General features: G+C 37.3%; 1 protein-coding gene and 1 pseudogene across 11 annotated transcripts in view; one reads left to right on the top strand and one right to left on the bottom strand.

The window, feature by feature from the left end:
- Akap6 (A-kinase anchoring protein 6) overlaps positions 1–24579 on the bottom strand; it is a 642973-nt gene that overhangs the window by 359605 nt on the left and 258789 nt on the right. The gene's annotated exons all lie outside the window — the stretch shown is intronic.
- Positions 9231–10686, top strand: LOC101720064 (cyclin-dependent kinase 9 pseudogene; annotated as a pseudogene).

Here is a 24579-nt window from a genome sequence, read left to right as displayed (position 1 = left end):
TCAGGTTATTATTTTAGAAAGTCATTTAAATGGAATCACATGGTACACCATTTTTCTGTGTCTGGTTTACTTTATGTGGTATAATGCTTTTGAGATTTGTGTTGCTGCATACATAAATAGTTCATTCCTTCTAAGTAATTTATGGACTTTTTGTCTTTTTATTATTACAATTATTAACATATATTAATTGTACAAATTAATGGGATTCACTGTAATAGTTCCATGGATACCTATGTAGTATATTGATCATGTCCATTCACCCTTTTGTACCCTCATCCCCCATCCTCCACAGCTTTCCAAGGCACCCTTCCCAGTCTCTGGTAATCCCTCTTCTACACTAAGGTTGTCCTTTTATTCTCTCTCTCTCTTTTGTTTCCACATATGAAAGAGAACGTGCAATACTTACATGTTTGGTTTATTTTGCTTAATATAATATCTTCCAGAGCCATCCATTGTGCTGCAAATGACAGGCTTTCATTCTTCTTTATGGTGAAATATACTCCATTATGTATATAAAGTATGTTTTCTTTATCTATGCATCATTGATGGGCACCTAGTTTGATTTCATATCCTAGCTATTGTGAATACTGCTGCAACAAACATGAGTATGCAGGTGTCTCTTTTGTGTGTTGACTTTATTTCCCCTATATATATAGCAAGGACTAGGATGGTATGATAGCTCTATTTTTAGATTTTTAAGGAACCTTCCTACTGTTTTCCATAATGGCTGTACTAATTTACATTTCCAACAACAATGTATAAAGGTTCTTTTTTCTCCACATCTTCGCCAGCAATTTTTTATAATAGCCATTCTAACTGGGGCAAGGTGGAATCTCTTTGTAGTATTCATTTCCATTTCCCTAATGGCTAGTAATAGTGAGCATTTTTTCATATATTCAGTGATTATTTATATTTCTTCTTTTGAGAAGTATCTATTCAGATCATTTGCCTATTTTTTATTAGACTTGTTTTTGTTTGTTTCTGAGGGTTTTTTTTTTCAGTTCTTTATTCTGGACATTAACCCTTTGTCAGATAAGTAGCTGGAAAATATTTTCCCCCATTCTGTAGAATGTGTCTTCACTCTGTATAATGTTTTATTTGTTGTGCAGATGTTTCTTTTTCTTTGAAGTAATCCCACTTGTCAATTTTTGCTTTAGTTTCCTTTGCTTTTAGAGTCCTACCCAGAAAATCATTGCCTGTATCAATATCTTGAAGCATTTTCCCTATGTTTTCACCTAGTAGCTTTAGAGTTTCAGGTCTCACATTAAGATCTTTGATCCATCTTGAGTTGATTTTTGTACAAGGTGAGAGATAAGGATCAAGTTTCAATCTTCTGCAGGTAAATATCCAGTTTTCGCAGCACTATTTGTTAAAGAGGCCATTCTTTCCTCAATTACGCTTTTGGCACCTTTGTTAGGAATCAGTTGGGTGTAAATATGTGGGTTTATTTCTGGGTTTTCTATTCTGTTCTGTTGGTCTATGTGTTTGTTTTATGCCAATGCCACAGAATTCTTATTACTATGATTCTATAGCACATGTGGAAATCACATATTGTGATGCCTCCAGCTTTTTTCTTTGTCCTCAAAATGGCTCTTGGGGTCTTTCATGCTTCCATATGAATTTCGAGATTTTTTTTCTGGTTCTGTTAAGAATGTCATCAATATTTTGAAGGGAATCGCATCACTTTGTACATCACTTTGGGTAGTATAAACATTTTAGAAACATTAATTCTTCTGATCCATGAGCACGAGAAGTCTTTCCACCTTTTAGGGTCTTCTTCAATTTCTTTCTTCAGTGTTTTGTGATTTTTATTGTAGAGCTCTTTCACTTTCTTAAAAAAATTTGCTCTCAGGTTTACTGTTACTGTTTGTGTGGCTAAAGGGAATGGCACTGCTTTCATGATTTTTTTCTCAGCAAATTCATTATTGGTATACAGAAAAACTATTGATTTTTATACATTGATTTTGTATCCTGCTACTTTATTGAATTTGTTTATCAGTTCTAACAGTCCTTTTGCATAGTCTTTAGTTTTTTCTCTATATAGAATGATGTCATCTGCAAACAGGAATAATTTGACTTCCTCCTTTCCTAGTTTGTATGCCTTTACTTCATTCTCTTGTCTAATTGCTCTGAATAAAGTTTCTAGTACTATATTTAATAAGAGTAGTAAGAGATTTGATAATGGATTTTGGTAACAAGGGCATGCTGGCCCCACAGAATAAATTTGGAAGGCTTCCTTCCTTTCAATCCTGTAGAATAGTTTAAGAAGTACTGGTGTTGGTTCTTCTTCAAAAGTTTGGTAAAATTCATCAGTAAAGCACTGATCCTGAGTTTTTCTTTGTTGGAAGACTTTTTATCACCAATTCAGTCCCATTACTTGTTATTGGTCTAATCAAGTTTTTTATATCTTCTTGGCTCAATTTTGGTAGGTTATGTATGTACAGAAATTTGTCCATTTCTTCTAGATTTTGAAATTGCTAGTATATAGTTTTTCAAAATAATTTCTAAGGATGATTCTTTGAATTTCTGTAGTATCAGTTGCTTAATAAGTGGTTTTGTCCTGAAGATGTATCTTGGGATATCAGTTTGTTACACAATGTTGAGTTTATTTCCAGATGGGTACTACAGCATAATCTCCCTGTAGCTTCTTTAGCTGCAATAAGTGAGTTAGAGTATGCAAATACCATCCTGGAGTCAGAAGGACCTCTGTCTGTGGTCATGCAAGAATGGAGACAGTTGTTTAGTAGTTCAGGCAAGTGTGGTATAGATATCAGAGTGTGTATAATGAGAGTGATGGCCCGTTAGGTGATGGGTGTTTCTTCAGGCACTATTGATATTGCTTCTGTTGCTTGAATGGGTCTCTTGCTGTCTTAGTTACTTTTTCATTGCTGGGACAAAGTACCCAACACTCACAAGTTAAAGGAGGAAAGGTTTATTTCAGCTCACAGTTTGTAGAGGTTTCAGTCCATAGTTGGCTGGCTCCAAGGCAAGACAGCATGGCAGAAGTGCATGGCAGAGGAGAAACAGTCTATGGCAGGGCATGCAGAAAGCTGTGAGCCTGTCTTCCATCTTTCTCTTTATTCCATTCAGGCTACAAATCTATTAGTTGGTGCCACCCACAACCAGGGTGGGCCTTCTCATTTTCTACTCCCAGAACTATGCTAAACAAATTCAGTTAACACATACCCTTAATCCATTTTCATACGCCCTAGATCCAGGTACCTTGGAAAGGTTCCACCTATGAGCACATGAGGCTTTGGGGGAACATCTAGATATAAGCCATAACACTGGCATTGGCTGCTACAGTAGTGGGGAGAGGCCTACAGCACCTGTCCTCTGATTAGACACTGGTGAGGGTCCGGGTGCTTCACAGGGAGAGGTAGGGGTGGGATCACAACACCCCCTCAGTGGTACTCATATCAAGTCATGCCAGCAGTGTATGACAAGACAATTTCCAAGGGCTACTGATGCAGGGGACTGCACCGATGCAGTGGCAGCAAGAGTTATGATAGTCCTCTCTGCTGCTACTGTGGGTATGTCTGCATAGGAGTGAGACCTCAGAAGCCCCCATCTGTGCATGCATGGGGGAGGAATCCAGGGCCCCTCCCCACATCCCCATTTTTTGAGTAGATTACTGATGGATTTGAAAAAATTCCTTCCAGCTTATACACTCACAGGGGTGGACAAGAACAGAATGTAGCCATTGTCAAGAAAGGTTTCTTTCCAGATCTTCTTAAACTGTGCACCTTGGAGATGGACTAATGGTGGTGTTGCTCAAAACTGCTCTCAGCATGCCTCTGTGGGCAGGGAAGCTATAATATCTCAAAGTTCTGTGTTCACCTTTTTAGAAAAAGGTGCTCGTGTATAGCCCTGAGAGTAGGGTGCCAGGAACCTAGTAAGCAACCATAGTTAGTCCTGGTATGCACAAGGAAACCACACTCAACAGGCCACACACCAGGTCTCAAAGGGCAGGCTCCCTAATCCCCCAGGTCTTGTGAATAGCACCATCAGTTCCTCTTCACATCACAACACAAATTCCCCATTGTGTAGCACTCTCATTGAGTTGTATCAGAATCAATCTTTTGAGCTAAGTAAGGCTTATGAAATAGTCACTCACTGAGCCAGTACACAGGAATATCTGTTGGATCCCAGTAATAGGTATATGCAGGGATTTCTAACCACTAGAGCAAATTCAGACAACAGGTCCTTTCTCAAAATGATTCTTAGCTACAGAACCCCAGAGGTTCACTGGGAGATAAAGTGAATTTCTTTGCCAAAGCCAGATGACTGCAGATTTCAGGCCCCTTATCTATTTAGGATGTAAAACTGCAAGGGCTGAGAAACTTCCCAATAGCTAGAATTGTCTGCATCTTCACTGACAGAGTTTTCGGGATTTCATCCTTCTACCTTTATCCCCATGGAGAGGAGACTCCTCCTCCTTAAGCTGTGAAGTTGGGGTACAGGTGAAAGGATATTTTTTTTTCTTGCTATGCTGCTGCCCCAAGTCTCTAGGTTTTACAAGGTTTCCATTTTTGTAATATTGAATTCCAGGTTTTTCAGAGATCTAAATATGCAGCTACCCACCTATTACTCCATATCTTTATTCAGCCATCTTATTTGCCTGAAGTTACCTTTATTTTTTACTAGCTGATAGATATTTGGGTTGTTTCCAGCTTAAGAATATTGTAAGTCTTTCCTCCCATCAATATTCTGCTTTTCTTAAGATATTATCTGTTATGTTTATTTTTCATTGTGTTGCTTCCTTCTAGAATAGTCATTTCCTGGAATTATTTTTCCCTTTATGCCTATTTCCTGAGTGGTATTTTACCTCTTTTTAAAATCTTCCTTCCCTTTAATGATCATATTTGAGTTTTTTTAATTCAGATTCATCTTTTTATTTCATTGCTTTTATAATTTTTAATTGCTTTGGGCTGAACTGGAAACATTAGATATTATTTTCATGTGTTTGTGGGCATATTTTTGGCATATTTTAACTGTCTCTAAAGATTGTGCTCTTTTCTCTCTTAAAATGATAATTTTGTATGATAATCAACCTTAGCTATTGCTCATTTTTTCACTATTATTGTAGGTAATACTTTTAAGGCTAATACTTTAAGGACATTTGCAAGTACAAATAATATAGAAAACTTATTAAGAACAGAAAGTACACCATTAGCAACACATGTAATTATACAGCTTCTGCAATCTGTAGAAAGTAGGTAATATTATTTTTGTATGAAGTCAGTACGTATTTATTCTTACTTTACTGAAGACCAAAATTTAAGTTTCTTTGAGTTTACAGAGAGGTAATATTACAATTCTAAGTTCCTAATTATCATATTATATATAAAGATGTAAATAATTGAAATAAAGATTCATATTCTGGCCTGAAGTACTTATCTTTTCCAAGTAGATTTTTCTCTGTTTTGGACTCCATTTTCTAAAATGAAAGCAAATTAAAATTATTTCTGACCATTCATACTGTCTTAGACTGGTAAAAGAATTGTCCACTTGAACAAGTTAATTTTTATATATTTTTATGTATTTTCCAAGGATTTTCATTCATGCTAACTTGCTGTCAAATAGGTAGATGGAATAAGATGTGATTTTTGGTCATCAAGGAATATCTGCAGCAAAACTGATGGGCTCCTCAATGGCAAAGTAAATAATTGTGTGTTACTGAAATGATGACCAGGTCAGTGTACAAAGTTAAGGGAAGGGGGCCTCAAGCAAGTGAGCAGAAAGGTTTCAATTCTCTGTTTTGACATGTCATGAGTCCCAATTATATAATTAAGATTTATAGACTCCAAATAGAAATGAAAATGCCAACAGGAACAATTCAGAAATTTCATATTCATGACAGAAGAAAAGCATGTGGTCTGAAGACCAGGCCCTGTCTGTGCAGCTTCACTAGATGCCTGAATGCTTATCAGGATGTCAGCCTCAGCAGCACACAGAGAATTTCCAGTGTATTAATCACACAAGTATCTTTCTGTTTGGTTTCACTCAGTCATCTAGCACTGTGTTGAAGTCCTGAAATTGATCCTAGATTAACAAGAAGCTTCATAAAGGTTTTATTTTGTTTTGTTTTGGTTGTGTGTGTGTGTATGTGTGTGTGTGTGTGTGTGTGTGTGTGTGTCTGTCTGTCTGTCTGTGTTCTGCCTGTTCTAGCACATGATAGGAGAAGGAACATTCTCACCATATTTGCTGTATAGAAAACTCTTAGTTACCCAAGCCAAGTTTCTGATCCTGAGCTGTCTCCACTCCATACAGAACCATTTGAAGACCAAACAGTGAAGCAAATAAAATAGGGGAGTCAGAATCCTCATGACTGTCTGATACTGCTAAAAATGTCTATTTCCAGAGAAGCTTCACACCTGTTCACTCCCATAATCTGATCAAAACCTACCCCTTCTCAGTTATATCAGCTCAGTGAGGTAACTAATACTTCTTTTTGTTTGTTTTGGTTTTTTGGTACCAGGGATTGAACTTGGGTCCTTGCACTTGCAAGGCAAGCGACGGAACCACTGAGCTAAATCCCCGGCCCAAGGTAACTAATACTTCTCATCTTATGTTGGTCAAGAAACTCTAAGCAGCAGTTATACTTGTCATTTATTAAATGGAAACTAAATTAATCATTTCTGAATAAATTTAATTTACCCAAATATAACTGCTACTTTTGAGGTCTACAAACAATTATTCAATTCTCTGATCATAACCAGTCCTGTCTGCCATCCACACATGTGTGACAACTTACGGTACCTATTTTGAGACACATATTTTGACCCATCCACTGGACAAGCCATTATTGAATCACAGCATAAACTTGATTGATTTAAACTTCACAACCAGAAAAATTACCTGTTTCAATTTGAGATCATAATTAATTAATTAATTTTAAAAGTCTTGATCTCTGCTACATATTTTTATTACTTGATAATAAAACACAAGTATCTCTTTTTTATACTGGAAACTGAACCCAGATCCTTCACTCTGAGCTATATCCCAACTTTTATCTTCTCTCTCTCTTTCTCTCTCTCTCTCTCTCTCTCTCTCTCTCTCTCTCTCTGTCTTTGAGACAGGATCTTGCTATGTCAGTAAGTTTGCCAGGCTGGGCTTGGACTTGGGTGAGCCTCCTATCTCACCCTCCAGAGTGCTCAGACTACAGGTGTGCACCACCGTGTCTGGCTTAAACAAAAACATATTCCATGTTTACTTCTGAAAACACTTTGATGATTTGTTTAAAAAGTGTTATAGCTTTTTACTCTGTATTTTGGTTTTTGTAGAAACAATAATTTTGATTTTAATTTTGTGATTTTTTAAGTTAAAATTGAACTATATTTTTGGTATAATAAAGACAGAAGTTCTCCATTATTCTACAATTTGAAAGATTTGCCAAATTAACTACAATGGCACTAATGATAGACAAACCACTATAGGACTCTTCAGCATTAAAATAAAAGCATGGTGAATATTGCTTTCCATATAAAACACCTAGAAAATACTTAGACAGATTTCTGTGAATCCTACTGGCATTAGCACTATAACTATACTCACTTTATAATCAAATATACTCAAGCTTTTATCAAATCTTAATCACTTCTAAATTTTTGAAATACCTATATATCTGCCCTTATCCACCTATGATGTCCTTCCACCACTAAAAAAGCAGAAACAGAACAAAGTACCTTCAATTCTATTTTTCTTTTTAGTATCTTCAATTCTTAAAAAAAAAAAAAAAGTTAGCTATAGATTAAAATCCCAGTAGCTATCCTTTACTGCCATCAATGTGGCCATTCCAGGGTCAATTACCTTCTCTCACCAACTCATTTTATCTAGATAGATGGACAGTCAGTAAATTTAGTCATTTGTTTAGGATTTATACTTCACATACTCCTAAAGTAGGTTTGGGGCAGGCTATGTTATGTAATTTAAAAATAGGATAGACATGACAAAAATAGGTCAGAGTAGATAAAAAGGAGAAAAATGGGATTAGGACTACAGGGTTTACCATATTTTTCCCCTAGAATCAACAACACAAAGGAAGATGTCCATGAACCAGTTTTGCTTTTAAAATTGGTAGAAAGCATATACATTTATTTTCAAATTAATTTTCAAGGAGAATTTCTGAGATTTTGAGCAAGCCATGCTGGGTAACAATTTGGCAAATAATACTGAAATAGTATTCCAATAGATAATTCTTACATCCACATCATCATACTATCTAATTGCTTCAAGTTTCAGAAAAAAATACTGTCTTTGTCATTTTTCTTATTGCTGGAACACAATACCCAACCCCTGTAGCTTAAAGGAGGAGAGGTTCAGTTTGGCTCACAGTTTGTAGAGGTTTTAGTCCGTGTTTAGCCAGCTCCAATGCAGGATGTCATGGTAGAAAAGCATTGGAGAGGAGGAGCTATTCATGTCATGGCAGCAGAGAGGAAGCAGAGCATCAAGGCAGAAATCAGGAAAGGAGAAATAACTTTTCAATTCACACCCACAGTGACCAGCCTCTTCTAACTACATCTTACCTCCTAACAGTAAGTCAGCTATAATGCTCTTATAATCCAATCACCTTTCAAAGGTCCTACCTATGATTGCATGAGGCTTTAGGGGAACATCTAGATATAAACTATAACATTCTATCCCCTATCCCTAAAAGACTCATGCATATCTCTTTATGAAAACTGCATTTAGTTCATCTCTAAGAGTTGCCAAAGTCCTAACAGTTCCAACATAGCTTTAAAGTCCAAATCCAAAGTCTCTTCTGAGACTTAAGCCAAACTCTTAGCTGTGAACGCCTGTAAATATCAAAAAGAAGTTAAACACTGTCAACTATGATGGGACAGTACCCAGACCCTTTTGTATCATAGCTACAGGGGCAGGCCTCTAAGTGCCTGGATGGCTAAGCACTGTGAATGGAATCCCAGGAAGCCAATATCCTAGGCAGCCTTTCTAGAAGAGGGTACCCTGGAGCTCTCTTCTTAGTTTTATGTCCTCTGATACAAAATACTTGGCTTCTTTTTTATGCTAATTTTTTCAGCAACCAAGCTCTTCTCTGCTCCAACTTTAGAAGAAAACTTTATAGGAGCTTCCTTTTTTGTGAAACTCAAAACTAAAAATCACTCAGGTATGGCATTTGGTCTTGATTCTTAATATAGAGCTGGCTAAAAGTACCCATGATACAATGTAAATGTTGGGCTGTCTTTAAATTTCCTCTGCCACTGGGGTGAGCGGTGGCATGCTGGAGGCAGCCATGGCAAAGCTGTATGACTCGGTTGAGTGCCCCTTTTGTGAAGAGATGACCAAATACGAGAAGCTTGGCAAAATCGGCCAAGGCACCTTCAGGGAGGTGTTTAAGGCCAAGCATTGCAAGACCAGCCAGAAGGTGGCATTGAAGAAGGTGCTGATGAAGAACGAGAAGGAGGGGTTCCCCATCACAGCCTTGCAGGAAATCAAGATCCTCCACCTTCTGAAACATGAGAATGTGGTCAACCTGATTGAAATTTGTCAAACCAAAGCTTCCCTGTATAACCGCTGCAAGGGCAGCATATACTTGGTGTTCAACTTCTGCAAGCACGACCTTGGTGGGCTGCTCAGCAATGTCCTAGTTAAGTTCATGCTGTCTGAGATCAAGAGGGTGATACAGATGCTGCTCAACGGCCTCTACTACTTCCACAGGAACAAGATCCTGCACAGGGACATGAAGGCCGCCAACGTGCTCATCACTCGGGACGGGGTCCTGAAGCTGGCAGACTTTGGGCTCTCCCGGGCCTTCAGCCTTGCCAAGAACAGCCAGCCCAACCGCTACACCAACCGTGTGGTGACACTCTGGTACCGGCCCCCGGAGCTGCTGCTTGGGCAGCGGGACTACGGTACGCCCATTGACCTGTGGGGCGCAGGGTGCATCACGGCTGAGATGTGGACCCACAGCCCCATCATGCAGGGCAACACGGAGCAGCACCAGCTCGCCCTCATCAGTCAGCTCTGTGGCTCCATCACCCCCGAGGTGTGGCCAAATGTGGACAAGTACGAGCTGTTTGAGAAGCTGGACCTGGTCAAGGGCCAGAAGCGGAAGGTGAAAGACAGGCTGAAGGCCTACGTGCGTGACCCGTATGCCCTGTACCTCACTGATAAGCTGCTGGTCCTGGCCCCCGCGCAGTGCATAGACAGCGACGACGCCCTCAACCACGACTTCTTCTGGTCCGATCCCTATGCCATCGGACCTCAAAGGCATGCTATCCACCCACCTGACATCCATGTTCGAGTACCTGGCTCCGCCACGCCGTAAGGGCAGCCAGATCACCCACCAGACTACCAACCAGAGCCTCAACCCGGCCACCACCAACCAGATGGAGTTCGAGCGCGTCTTCTGACGGCTGGGCCTCCCCCACTTAGTGCCGTTCTTTTACTTCTGCTATGTGACTTGCATTGTGGAGACCGTAGGGCATTTCAGTTCTTTACCACGTTTTATTTAATCCCTGCCAAGGCACCAAAAGCAACTGGCCTAGCAGACTGAAGCAGCGCCGTGGCTGAAAGCCAGGGGGGAACAGGGGTCCTGTGCCCTATTGCTGGGTCTCCGGTCACCTTAGGACAGGAAGTGAGCCCAGAGAGGTTCGCCGAGCAGTGACTTCCTCAGAGCTGCGGTGTGACAGGAGGAGGGGACGGGCCCCTTGCTGTCCCCAGCTGTCCTTGTGATGATGAGAGATGTGAGGGGAGCAGGGCTGGCCTCGGGGACCTTCTGCCCTTCGCCTGGGCCTCGGGAGCACCGGGGCCAACAAGAACTCTTGGTTTCTTCAGTAGGAGAATTTTATCGTGTTTTTGCCTCCATTGTTCAGAGACATTCCTGGATGAAGTTTGGTCAGTTATAATTAAAAGTTGACTCTTTTCTTTTTTGTTCTTCTTCTTCAAAAAAAATAAATAAATAAATTTCCTCTGCCAGATTAGTCTTCAGTCCTTAAAGTTAAGTCTCTGTCAAAGTCTCAGGGCATGAGCAAAATTAGACACATTTTTCTGCCAGAGCATAACACATATGGCCTGGAGTCCAATTGCCAATGGAGTCCTTGTTCCAACTGAAACCTCCTAAAACTGGTCTTTATCATTTGCACTTTTCTTAGTATTTTGGTCTTATCAGCTCCAACCAGAATCTCCCATCAAGCTTACAATATTCTACAGCTTCTGCTGGCATCTCTAAACCTTTCTAAACAACACCCAGGAACTAGTTCCAAAGGCTTCTGAACCACATGGTCAGGATGTAACAGCAACAATCCCATTCCTGGTACTAAAAATCTGTCTTAGTCACTTTTCTTGTCTCTGAGCCCCAATATTTGATACCCACAACTAAAAAAGACCAGAGTGGTTTAGTTTGGCTCACAGTTTGTAGGGGTTTCAGTCCATGTTTGGCTGGCTCCAAGGCAGGATGACATGGCAGAGGGGCATACTGGAAGAGAAGCAGCTCATTTCATAGTGGCAGGGAAGAAGCAGAGCATCAATGCAAGAGTCAGGAAGGGATATAAAACCTTTCAGGTCATTCCCACAGTGAACTGCCTCTTCTGACTGGGCCCCATTTCCTAACAGCAAGTCAGATATAATGCCCCCATAATCCAATCACTTTCCAAAGGTCCCACCTATGATCATATGAGGCTTTAGGAGAACATTTAGATATAAATCATAACATATACAAACCCATTTTAAATTAATAAAAGTAAGAAAAAACAAATGAACATAAAGAAGCCCTTATACTAGGGCAAAATAACTCTACTCACTCCAAATCTATAGTTATGTCCTTTTTAAACTATGTAGCAAAAGAGAAATCTGAAATAAGAAACAACTTTTAAAATTATATATATATATACATATATATATAAAATCTGCATCTTTTCACCCCGAGTTTTTGCTGTAATTTATATTCTTCTTGATTCACTACTCCAAACCATTACTACTTGTGTTGTGTTACTTCATTTTCTACTACTTTAAAGTTGAAAATCCCAGCAAATACAAGACCAAGTATTTCCATAAATGTAAACCCCTATTATATAGCAGTCAGATACGGTCACATGAAAAGCTAGCTAAACCCAGAAACTTTGAAAGCCTTTAGTCTCCGGCAGAAAGACAAATTGGTTTCACACAACCAACTGAGGTATGTGCTTTCTAAATTTAATAGCTACCCTAATTCTTAGAAGACCAACATGAAAAAGAGAGGAAGTTAATCTAAATTCCTCTAAGTTATTTATTGCTAGAAACTACTGGACTTTTTTTAATGTCAGTGAAAAGAGAGATCCTGAGGAAAGCTGGTGGGGAGGGATGCTCAAGAGGCATATTAAGATAGTTCCATGAAGACTTGACCATCTGATTAATTTTATGGCTCACAGAAATTGCCTACGTGATTTGAGCCTATCTAAACACATAGTTTCTTTTGTCAAGAGACTTTATGTCACAATGTGAATTAAAATTGAGATTAACTAAAGACAGAGAGTCTGAGAGCATCACCAGATAATGCCTTCCTAGGGAATGCTAAATTTGATGCCATTCATGAGAAGAGATCTGATTTATAATTTGGCCTAAAGAGTCAGTTTGAAAAATTCTATTGTTTCTACAGAAATTTTAAGTGGCTAATAAGAATTTGGCAGCCTGAATTCCAAATAACCAAGCAAGCATTTATTTCAAGAATACACTAAATAAATATCAGTTACCATACTAGATGACAATACTGGCTTAACTTTCATCTGAGAGAATAAAAATCCTATTATCTCCCGATTGCATCATTCATAGTTATGGGTGAATGCAGAGGAAAATACACTAGGTTGAGGTTCAGAACACTAAGGTCTCACAGTTTCTGCAACTTATTAGCAATGTGAGCTTGATAATTTATTTCACTTTTTTGAACCTCTGCTTTCTAATTTGTAAAACGAGATGATCCCCATCCCACCTCCCACCCCAATCTCTCCCCAAACTAACATTAAAACAAAAATTATCCCACTTGGCTAAATGTCCTGTATAGAAAATCCTACCTTCATAGTTGTGTGTCTACACTTATAATAAATGATGTTGCTGAAGGTACGGGGCTCTTTCTCATGGGGAAGTCTTCACAGGTCATGTTGCCACCATCACCACAATTACCATTTCTTCTTTTGGGTTAAACTACATTGCAGAAGATTTAGGACATTCACCCTTACAACTACTGGGGGATTTAATAATATGAATATCAAACACATGAGTAGCATTTTCCTTTTTTGGGGGGTACCGGGGATCAAACTTGGGGTCTTGCGCTTGCACAGCAGGTGGAGAAACCACTGAGCTAATTCCCTGGCCCCCATTTTCCTTTCTTTAAGCTTTCACATATATTATTTCATTTGTAATTCATAAATACCTAGTAAGGTAAGTGGTAGGTTCTATTATTTCCATTTGAACAGAAAAATTGAATAAGATTACAAAGGTCAGTGAGTTGCTGCAGTACATATGCATGTAGTCTCACAATCAACCAAGGGAATAGAATGCAGTTTGTGCAAGGCAGCTGAGCAATATGGACTAAAATATACCAAAATTCCAATTCCAATTTAAAATATTTTAGACGTGTACAAAAATATATACTAAAAATAACAATCACAACAGTTTTTGTAAAAGGAGAAAAATAAAAGCAACTTTTAAGTCCATCAATAAGAGACTAGCAAAATCTATTAAGGAACACTCAGGCAATTAAATATTATGCAGCATTAACAATGACAGTATAGAGCTCTAGTTAATAAAATGGAAATATAGAACAACTTATGTTTGAGTTAGAGAAAAGGTATGGAGGAAGAAAAGCTAAGACATCCTCTATTCATTAGAGCTCTGGAATTATAGAAATGGTCTTCCATCCTGTCTAGTGGAATTGCTAGTAACTACAATTAAAATGTGAACAGGACCAAGGAACTGAATTTTTTAGTTTTATTTAAATTTAACTCATTTAAATTTAAATACCCAAATGTGGCCAGTGGCTACCATATTGAATAGTGCAGTAGACAATTATTTTATGTGTTACTTTGTAACTAGGAAATTATGTAAAATCAACATAAACAACAAAATCAACAACCTGTATCTAAGAGACAACCAGAAGACACAGGATTAAATTAGTCAACGACAGCTTTCCTTAAGGAGCTGCTGTGCCCGCAGCATGAGGCCCTGATGCAAGTTTTATACGTGTGGTTTTTATTACCTGGGCATGATTATACTAATTTGGAAAGTTTCCACACACTAGCAAATAAGTAGTTTCATGCCAAGGAAGCTATATCTTTCATGCCAGTGCTACAAAATAAGCCAGAAATAATGGGTAATAAACAGAAGGAAGCAGAAAATTGAAACTGGAATATGGAGAACAGGATCATATTTTTTGAAAGGATAACAAGCTATTCAACACATTGAATAGATTTCTAGTAATTAAGAACCTCATATTTTCTACCTATAAATTTTAAATATATCAAAATGTAATGAAACAACAAAATCTTATTTTCTCATATACAAACTAGTATAAAATTTAGTCTTAGGGAATCATACAAACTAAGCAGAGGCTAATTTAACTTTTTTTTTTACCTGCACAAAATAGGAAGAATGTTTGTTTATTTACAGGTATTTCCAAACTATAATCAATTTGCAAATATAAGACAATATTTTCCTCTGAGTCAACTAATTTTTTTCCACCGCCAGATTACTAGATAAATGAAACATAATAATGAAATCACTTTCCTCAGTTGTGTTTCTCTCAATATTTGCTTATTAATAATGAGATAATAGTAATTTGGTTATTAATAAGAATAGTACACTTTTTCATTTAAAAGTTTTTTCTATATTTAGGATTTAAAGAAGCTTTTCAAAAGACTGAATTCGCCCAAATATATTATGTTTAACAGGAAAATTAAAATTTATCAAAGTCCTCAATTACTTTGATGCCCTCATTCCACTTTTTAGAAGAAAAAAAAAAGGTAAGGTCATTTATCAAGATTACTCATCAAGAAAAAATAGGGAAGGAGCAAACTTTCAGCGTAAATCTCTTAATACATCGATATCTATTCACTTTATTATATGAAAAATGATGTTCTAAGAGATAATTTTAAAACTGTGATATCCTTAATCCAGAGAAAGATTTAGTTATATTTTCTGCTAGGCATGCCAAATCTGGGGGGATAAAACTGTACTAATTGTATAGGAGATACATTTTAGCATGATGTATAGTCGTTTATTTTTCATTTTTTCTGTGAATTGCAAATTTCAAATATATCTAGTTCCTTGTAGGTCTTATTAATTAAGATTACATTTTATTATGTTTTATTGGATAAAAACAAATTATAGAGGATGATATATTATAATTGGTAGTATATAAAGTTGTCACAAATCTAACACACATCAATTTACTTGTATATTACAGTCACAAAAGCAACCAGCAGTTTTTAGACTGTGAAATAATCATAATTAGGATTACTTTCATTTATGTTGCACCTGAGAGAGTTAATTCCCCTAAAGAATAATCTTACTTGATTTCCTAACAATCTTCAGAAATAGATATTTACAGCTAGGGATTAGGCTAACATAAATTACTGAATTTCTTAGTGTCTAACTTCCAGTGAGCAGCAGAGACAATATCAGAACCAGGCCTGCCATCTCCAAACCCTGGGGGCTTTCCATTCAGCCTTACTCTTGCCACTGGGAAGCAGGTAAGGAAGAGCCAAGGGGGCAGAGATGATAACTGTCACTGATTTGAAGAACTCCTGCTTCAGCATTACAAGGTGGTTGTTACTAAAAAGTCATCAAGTTTTCTTTAATTCCAATGTACTTCTGAAATCTCTGAGGCAGCTTGAACTAAATGAGACACCATCCAGGAAATGGCCTGGGATATCTCATTATGTCCTACACTAACAGTCTTCATACCATATGAATCAAAGTAAAATTGGCAGTTTACTGGCAAGGTCTCTTTCTTCCATCAAAAAAAAACTTCTAAAAAAGCATGTGGTGGGCCTGGGATTTAGCTCAGTGGTGCCACCGCCTGCCTTGCAAGTGCAAGGTCCTGAGTTCAATCCTGGGTACTGGGAAAAAACAAAAAACAAAAAACAAAAAAAAACCCATGTGGTGTTCATTCTTGATGAATGTAAGCCAGTGCATTACTGCACTACTTAGCCTAGTGCTATGTATTGTTAATGTTTTACCTCTAACTACAGAAGGGAAGACTTTGGAGAGCCTAAAGGAAATTCAAACATTAAGAGCAGACTAAGAAGTTAATATTTTAAGGTGAAGATCTCTCCTGAAATCCTACTTTCTATCTGGGACTGGAGGCTTCACAGAAGTCCCTTGATCCTTAGTATGTGAAAAAACTAATACAAATAATCCAGATGGCTATTTTTACTAAGCAAACTAATGTGGAATCTAATATGCCTTTTTAACCTCTCCCCCTTTCCCAAGAACCTTCCCATTTTGAAATAAATGAATTAAAAAGCAGTATAATGTAGTATACTGTAGGTGCTCACTTGGAGTATCCCAATGGATTTTAAAGGGTCTTAAAATACTATACAAAATATTATTGACATGTATTTGCAATGTCTTAAGAAGGTTTATAGTTTCATCACATTCTCTAAGAAATTACTAATCTGAAAAACATTAACACTGACTAGGATTAGTGTTTCTATTAAATATGTTTCTATTCCTAGCTGTATGACTTAGATAAGTTAATTAACCTCTCTGTCCTCAAATCCCCCACCAAAGAGCTAGACATTATTGTAAGAATTAACTGAGATAATGTATTCAAAGCACAATGAGGAAAGCAAAGCATAAGTGTAAGGCAGCTAATTAATATTATTAGTAGAAGGATAAAATATTGAGGAACTTTAAGAGGAAGGAAGAATTCTCACACAGATACAGAAAAAGGAGTTTGGGAATCAAGATTAAATTTAGTTAAATTTAGTTAAGGTTAATATTTCATTCATGTTTTTAAAAATGTTGAGTTTTGCTCTGAGTGAATCCTAGAAAATTCTATTTGCTTTGGCCAAACTATAACCCCAAAGTTTCTGTGAACATTTATACTCATTTAAAAGTGGTTATGAATAACAGTTTATTATTTCTCTGAAGTGCTATCAGAAGTTACGGTTTCCCTGGCACGCTAATGCCATTTAGAGCAGAAGGGAAATTTTAAAATGATAATATCAGGATTCATTCAGTTAATCAAAGAAGTGTTTGCAATTTTATACAAAGAAGGAGAACTTACCTTTGAAAAACTGTTAGACTTGAGAAGATTAGAAAACAACAAATGAGAAAGCAAGTAAGAACGCAAAGAAGCAAACATTGGTGCGACCTTATAGATCAAGAAAGTAGGGAAGGAAAGCTTTCCAGTGTACAGGAGGATTGTATGCTATGCCTTCAATCATCTGTTTAAAGTTAGATGTGGATGAGAATAGTTGTGAGTATACAATTCATACCGCAATGTCTAGACAGTCACGATATAATAAAAGAGAATACATTTGAAGTAAGAGTTTTTGCCATCTTTGACTAATCAATCTACTAAAATATCAACAAAATATCCAAACAACAGAATTTAAGAATAAAATATACCACATTAGCTTTGTAAAAGCTGAAGCCATAAAAGTATATTAAATAAAAGCAGTCTTTATAGACATGTTTTTACAAACACTACATTTGTCTGCATGAAACAAAGCACACAAAAACTCAAATATTCTAAAACATCTTCTTTGAATGTCTTATTGTAGTAATAATTCTTTAATAATGCCAATATAATTTACCTGTAAATGTTAATTGATGCAGTATTTGTGAAACTGCAAACAGAAATTTTGAGGTAAGTCTCCCCAAAATCATACCCCTCAAGTGCAAAGTGTTCTGTACAAGGACAAACAAAATGAAAATATGCACACCCTCAGATTTCCAGTGTAGGTGTGGAGAAATAACTTTACCTAAGTAAGTTTTTCCAATTATTCACAAGTCTAAGTATATTTGGTTTGTTTTCAGTCAACAAAATAATCAAAGAAAATGTGTTTTATGCTGATTGCTTTCATCTGTCCTTATTTCAAAGTCATCCACTGTAACAACAGAGATATATAATTAATAGAGCAGTAAAAAACAGATTCCTCATAACACCTACAGTAAACTGAATACTGTATCCATGACCATATCATAGTAGACACTATAGGAAAGTATGGGGAAATCCACAGAAAGACTTAGCAGCTTGCCCTGCAAGATGGTGTTATCAAGTAAGTGACATTTAACATGCCATTCAGAAGACATAAAGCAATTTTTCTACACAAAGATATTTGAGGTAAAGAGTAAGATGATTCCCCAGGAATGCTCCATGCTCCAAGGTTCTGAAAGTACCTGGCTTGGTAGAGGTGCCGGAAGGGAAATGTCAGAAGGAATAATAGGTTACTGGGTCTAGATTTTGAAGGAACTTGCAGACCATGACCAAGCATTTGGACTTTATTTAGCAGGGTAGCTAGAAGCTAAGGGGGTAAAAGCTACAGCTAAAATATTTTTTTAAATAATACTTCATTCCTAGTTATTTTTAGATTGGGGCTATAAACATGTAGTGTTATTTGAAGGATTAGAAATAGCCCTTAGTGAAAATCTCTCTCCCTGTGATATCATTAATGCCTGACTCTCACTATTAGAGAGACAGATTCCTTTGGCCAGTGAAATATTAATTTCCTTTGTAGAGGTAATACTTTTGAGCTGCCACCATTGTTGACACTGTTGTTTAAATTACAATATAGTCTTTAGAAATTAGGTTTCTGGATAGAGGCAAAAATGTGAGGAACACTAAAGACCTTCAAAAGGTCTAAGACCGGTTTCCCCCTTGTGAATTAATGCTCCCATGGACCAAACACACATTCCTCCTTTCTCAAGAGAAGAACAGATCATTTTCCATATTACACTGCACATAGTCTTTTTACACTTAATAATGTGTTTGGCAAATCTGCCTTATTCAAATAATTAAGAAAACTAAAGTATCACAGAACAATAGAAGTAACTTACACCAAATAGCCTACTAATAACAGCCACACTGCTAAAGTGAGTAGAGATATTTCTATTCCGTTCTTTTTTATTCTATTCATATTTATACAAAGAAAAATCACCCTTATCCCCTAACAGAGTGACATCATGTATCGGTTCAATCTGAGCTTAAAGAGGAAAAATTAAACCACAGAGAACTAGTTACCTCTCACTTTATTGCTCAATCTCTGGACTGCCATTAGTCAACTGGTTTGATGAACTTTTTCTTGCTTCCCATTTTCACCACTCAAGTCTGGCCACTGTGTGCCATGTACTGAACAGCCTCATAACATCTCTTACCTTTCCAAATCACTCTGCAAATACCTTTAAACTCACCCTAAATGCAGGATTTCACCACACTTTACCCTTGTTTGTGGATATCTTTACAACTACTGTATCAAACCTATACTCTTCTAAGTCATTTTAAGTTTCATGGGCCTTCTATATGTGCTTCCATCAAGCTCAACAATATATGCTTCCCACAATTTATCTCTATACCAGAAAAGCCCCTTGTGTCTTTCCTATGTAAAGCATTATTTGATCAGGCTATCTCTTATGCTTTACAAAGCTGCTACATAAGGCTGTGTAGGTGGTGCATGCACAACTTTAAAATGTACCATTCATATGTAACCTATACAGCCATAGGTGGCTAGCCTGTGCCTGACTTCTCTGTAAGACAATACCTAGTTCAACAAGTTGTTTGAGAATTAAATGAGAGAGGAACTTTTCCTTTATCTGGATTGAGCTTTTCCTTAGTCTTTAAAATTTTTTGAAGAATAACATAAGATAGTACATTTAAAACATACAGGCTATTGTCTGGCATATCCTATGTCCTTTCCTCCCCTTTGTTTGCACTGATTTATGATGTCACTTGAAATAATAAAGAAATTCAAACAGGCCATGCAGGAGTCTTTGCTAGTAAAACAAACAAACAAACAAACAAAAAACCCAAAAACAAAATGGATTAAAATCCCTGGGAGGAAAAGGAGAATGCATGGAACAAGCAAAAGGTATCCAAAACCCCTCTGTTCAAAACATCTTCAAGAGGTTGTCAGCTTTGGCTAAACATCGGGTCACTGGGGCCAGGCAGAGGTGTCTATAAAAACTGATGACTGGATCCAACTCAGACTGTAAGGCAGCTGGTCTGGATCAGAGCCTGGGCAATGAGTTGCTTTGTTTTGTTTTGTTTTGTTTTTCAAGTTTCCAAGGAGATTCTACTATGAAGCCAAGTGTGAGAATCTATGGTCTCTATATATGCCATACCTGGAAACCAATCTATTCATTATTATTTCTCATTAAACATGCTCATCTATTGTTCTACCCACCTCCATGTTAGTATAGTAATAATTCATACCTTAATATCATTTCACATTGATTATAGCGTATGTTTCCCACCTTTAATAAATAAAATTTTGAAGGGGATACAGTGGATGAGGAAGTAGCAAATAACTAAAAGAGGGGGAAATTATCTTACTTTTTCAGTGTAGCTATGACACTGTTACTCAAAGGAATCCAAGGTCTTCATCTACATCCCTATTACCTGGTCACATTGCTGCTTATAGTGGATTAAAATACCTTGACTGGATCTTCTTAATTTAAAAACAATGATCTTCCCAGATTCTCATATCCATATTAGCTGTCTAGTATTAAAAAATCAGAACTATTATCTTATGCTTTATAGCCACTCAAGTTTCATATACTCAAGTGAGGCCATCCCATTGTAATATGAAGAATATTAGACTTGAAGCTCAAAAAGCATTATTTCTTTCCCAAAGTAATCCCTTAAAATCTTTTGAGACTCAACTTCCCCATCTCTAACAGTAGGTTGTTGTGAGGATTAAGTGAGAGATTATAAGTAAAACTCCTGATACATATTAGTCATTCTATGAACGCTATTGAACCAAAAACTCTTTAGCCAAGAGAAGGGTTAGCTCACATTTTATCTCTGATGGTTTCTCCTACAAACACCTAACCATTTGAGACCACAAAAAACAGCCACTGTTGCTCAGTGATAGCTCATGCTGATGTTATTAAACATTCTTTAGGAACAAACCCAAGTTACCTTTCTGAAATCAAAGTTATGCTAGTTTCTTCAGGCATTTCTCATTAGACTCGTTTTCAAATCCTTTTATATTTCTTTTCTCTAAACTCTGTTTTAATGGCTTCTTTCAAATTATGCAGCCTATGATAATTCTCATTTTCCATGGTACTTTGCTAATTAAAAAATACACAGCTGGACAATCTGGTATCCTTGTTGAGCCACCTTGATAATTAGTATTCCCACTCAGAATTCTAAATACATTAGTGCATGTGGTTAAAGTTTGTGTATAACTAAATATCTTCCATAGTAATATGTGTTGGAAACTACCAAAGCTAATTTTTCTATTACTCTTCCTATGTTTCAACCAAGAATGTTTATAAGCAATACAAAAGAGTGGTAGGTCTAAGACTTAGATCATCTCTAAAAGTCATGATGAAAATATATTAATTATTCAGTAATCAGAAAGTATTTAATTAGTATTTAATCTGTTTTTCTAGCATTGGATGGAGAATAAGGAGGGAGAGATAATTACCAATGATTGAGACAGATCTTTCAACATATTTGGGTCTTCTAAATATCTAAAATTAGCTCTTCAAACAACAAACATCGTTTTTATTTCAATTCTTTTCTTTGGTCAATTTAGCAAATGTTATTACACAATGTAGGCGTTAATTACAGGGAAACCTTTTCTACTAATAAATATTATAATGAACCACACCCTCACAATACTTGATAACTAGTATTCAGCCTTTCTAAAAAGACACTTCCTAAGGAAAATACATTGTGAGTGTGTTTGGGCTCCTACAACAAAATACCTGAGACTGAGTAATTTATAAATAACAAAATTTTTCTGGCCATAGTGGCACACACCTGTGATCCCAGCACATAGGAGGCTGAGGCAAGCAGATTTTGGGAAGTTTGAGACCAGACTGGGTTACATAGTGAGTTTAAGGACAGGCTGAACTACATAATAAGACCCTGTCCGAAAAAAACCCAAACATAAATAAATAGATAAATAAATAAATAAAATTTTATTTCTTAAGGCCTGAAGGTTTGAAAATCCAGAATCAAGGTACCAGCAGAATTTGTTTCTGATGAGGGCTTGCCCTTTACTTCCAATATGGCACCTTGTTGCTGTATTCACATATGCAAAGAGGGAAGAACAGCTCCTCTGTGCCTTTTTCTTTTCTTTCTTCCTTGTGGTATTGCAGATTGAACCCAGGGCTTCTCACTAAGCTACATCTCTATCTCCTCCCAATTTTTTAAACTTTCCTTTTTATTTTTGAGACAGGATCTCACTAAGTCTGTAAGTTGTCTAAACTGGGCTCAAATTCATCATGATCCTCCTGTTCCAGACTCCCAGAATGCTGGGATTATGAACCTGTGCCACCACACCTGGCTCTTTGTGCCTTTTTTGGTAAGGTTGCTGTCTTAGTTACTTTTCTCACTGCTGAGACAAAATACTCAACACCCAAAGTTAAAGGAGGAAAGATTTATTTGGCTCATGGTTTTTAGAGGTTTCAGTTCATAATTGGCTGGCTCCAAGGCAGGGTGGCATGGCAGAGGGGCATTGCAGAGGAGAAAGAACCCATGGAGGGCAGAAGACAGCAAAGCAGCAAGCAGACAAGCAGTGATTCTAATCTTCTTTCTGTCCCTTATATTTTATCCAGGTTACCTGTCCTTAGGGTGGGTAGCACTCATACCCAGGGTGGGCCAATCTTAATCCTACCCAGAAAAATGCCAAACTCCATCAGCGAACTAATTCAGTAATCACATCCCCTTGATCCCAGCATCATACACTCCAGATACAGCCACCTCTGAAAAGTCCCACCTATGATGGCATCAGGCTTTGGGGGGACATTTAGACACAAGCCATAACAGTCACTAATCTCATTCATAAGATACCACCCTCAAGATTCAATTTTCTCCTATAGAGGAGAATGCTTTGGGGTTAAAACTCCAGCATATAATACTCCCATAGCGACAGAGGACAAATTCCTGGGCCTCTCAACCTATTACACATTAAAAGCATGATTTGTAGTCGGGGACTTAAAAGAGGTTTTTGCTAAAAACCATGATGCTTCACTCATGCCTGGCAATGCCCAACAGTTAACCACATGTAGAACAAAGTTTGATCTTCATTTTGTAAAACTCTGAATCAAATCTTTTTCAGCTCTGCATACAGGCATGTCAGTCATTTAGGGAACATTTGCCTACAAGTTAGCCAAACAAGGTTAATCAGCCCTAAATATACCTACCCTACCTCATTACCCTTCAAAACTGATAACACTAGGTAAGAGGTTTACAGAGGTATTCAGCTATGCCCAGAAATCTCCATTGCCCTAAATTTACAGTCACCTTGGATTCCAGCAGAGTCTCATATGACTGAAACTGCCCCAAATAAGACAATCATCTCATATGAACCACTGCTTCTCACATCATGAACATTCATCTCATGGAAACAAAACTATCTATCAAGTCTTGGTGATTCCCCTACAAAACCAGGACTGAGATAATGACTGACCAGCTCCCCAGGCCCCTTGGGATCCCATAAAGCTGGTCCTTTTTCTTCATTAATTGGCCAGTCTGTTCCACCTCTTCATACCCAGACCCTCTTCAGTTTCAGAAATTATCTTCTATCTTTCTATCGTCTCTCACTCTCCTTTGTTAGAAGAACTGGCTTGATCTTTGTCAGAGTTGTGCTCCCCTTTATTTTCTCTTACTTTCCAATTAAAGCTTTTTCTGGAAATTCATGCTGATTGCCTCAGTTTTAATATGCATTATCACTGAAGCAAAGACCTGTGCTATCCTATAACAACCACTCCTTGCTGCCACAGCAGGAAGCTGGCTGGAGCTTGCATTCTATTGAAGCTTGTTCCTAATCATCTCTCTGTTACCCTTTTGTGCATTCTTCCCAAGTACCTATAGAAAGGAAACTCCAGGCCTGCTTAACCTGCAAGAAGCCCAGCCATCTGCAATATTCTGGCTCCTCTCCCTTTCCCTTTCTGTTTTGAACATTCTAATGCAGAAGCCTGCCCTGGGACCTGTTGAACCAGATTGAAAAGGCTGAGCCAGATCTGAGACCTTTGTTCTCTTTTAATTACCTATCTTTTTTCTGATGCTTATATCTTCTAAGTCACTAAAAAGTTAGATCCAATAATCTGCTTAGCCTTTGGCTTCAGGTCATTTAGAATGAGTCACCTTAGATAAAGAAATTTTCCTTAATATTCCATCTAACAGATCAGAAATTTATATATGGGTTTGAAGCCAATTCCATGACTGGTTATAAAACTACTTTGTTTTGCTGGTCATTGACCTGAGCATATATTTCCCTTAAGGACCTGGGAAAGTGGAGAGACTATAGCAGTGCAGAATTTACAATACATATTTTGGGGTCCTTAGTCCAAAAACTTTATCAATACCAGTCTTTACTAGCATCTCCAATTTATTTTTGCCAACAGTCAGACTTTTATAAAGGCTCTAAAAGCCACCGATATTTTTTAAATGTTTGAACTCTAGAT

This window comes from Heterocephalus glaber, unplaced genomic scaffold, assembly GCF_053883595.1.
Source record: "Heterocephalus glaber isolate CG9 unplaced genomic scaffold, H.glaber_assembly_v1.0 deba00001662, whole genome shotgun sequence".
Taxonomy (NCBI): domain Eukaryota; kingdom Metazoa; phylum Chordata; class Mammalia; order Rodentia; family Bathyergidae; genus Heterocephalus; species Heterocephalus glaber.
The sequence above is the reverse complement of the archived record's forward strand: the minus strand, read 5'-3'. Positions and strand labels throughout refer to the sequence as shown.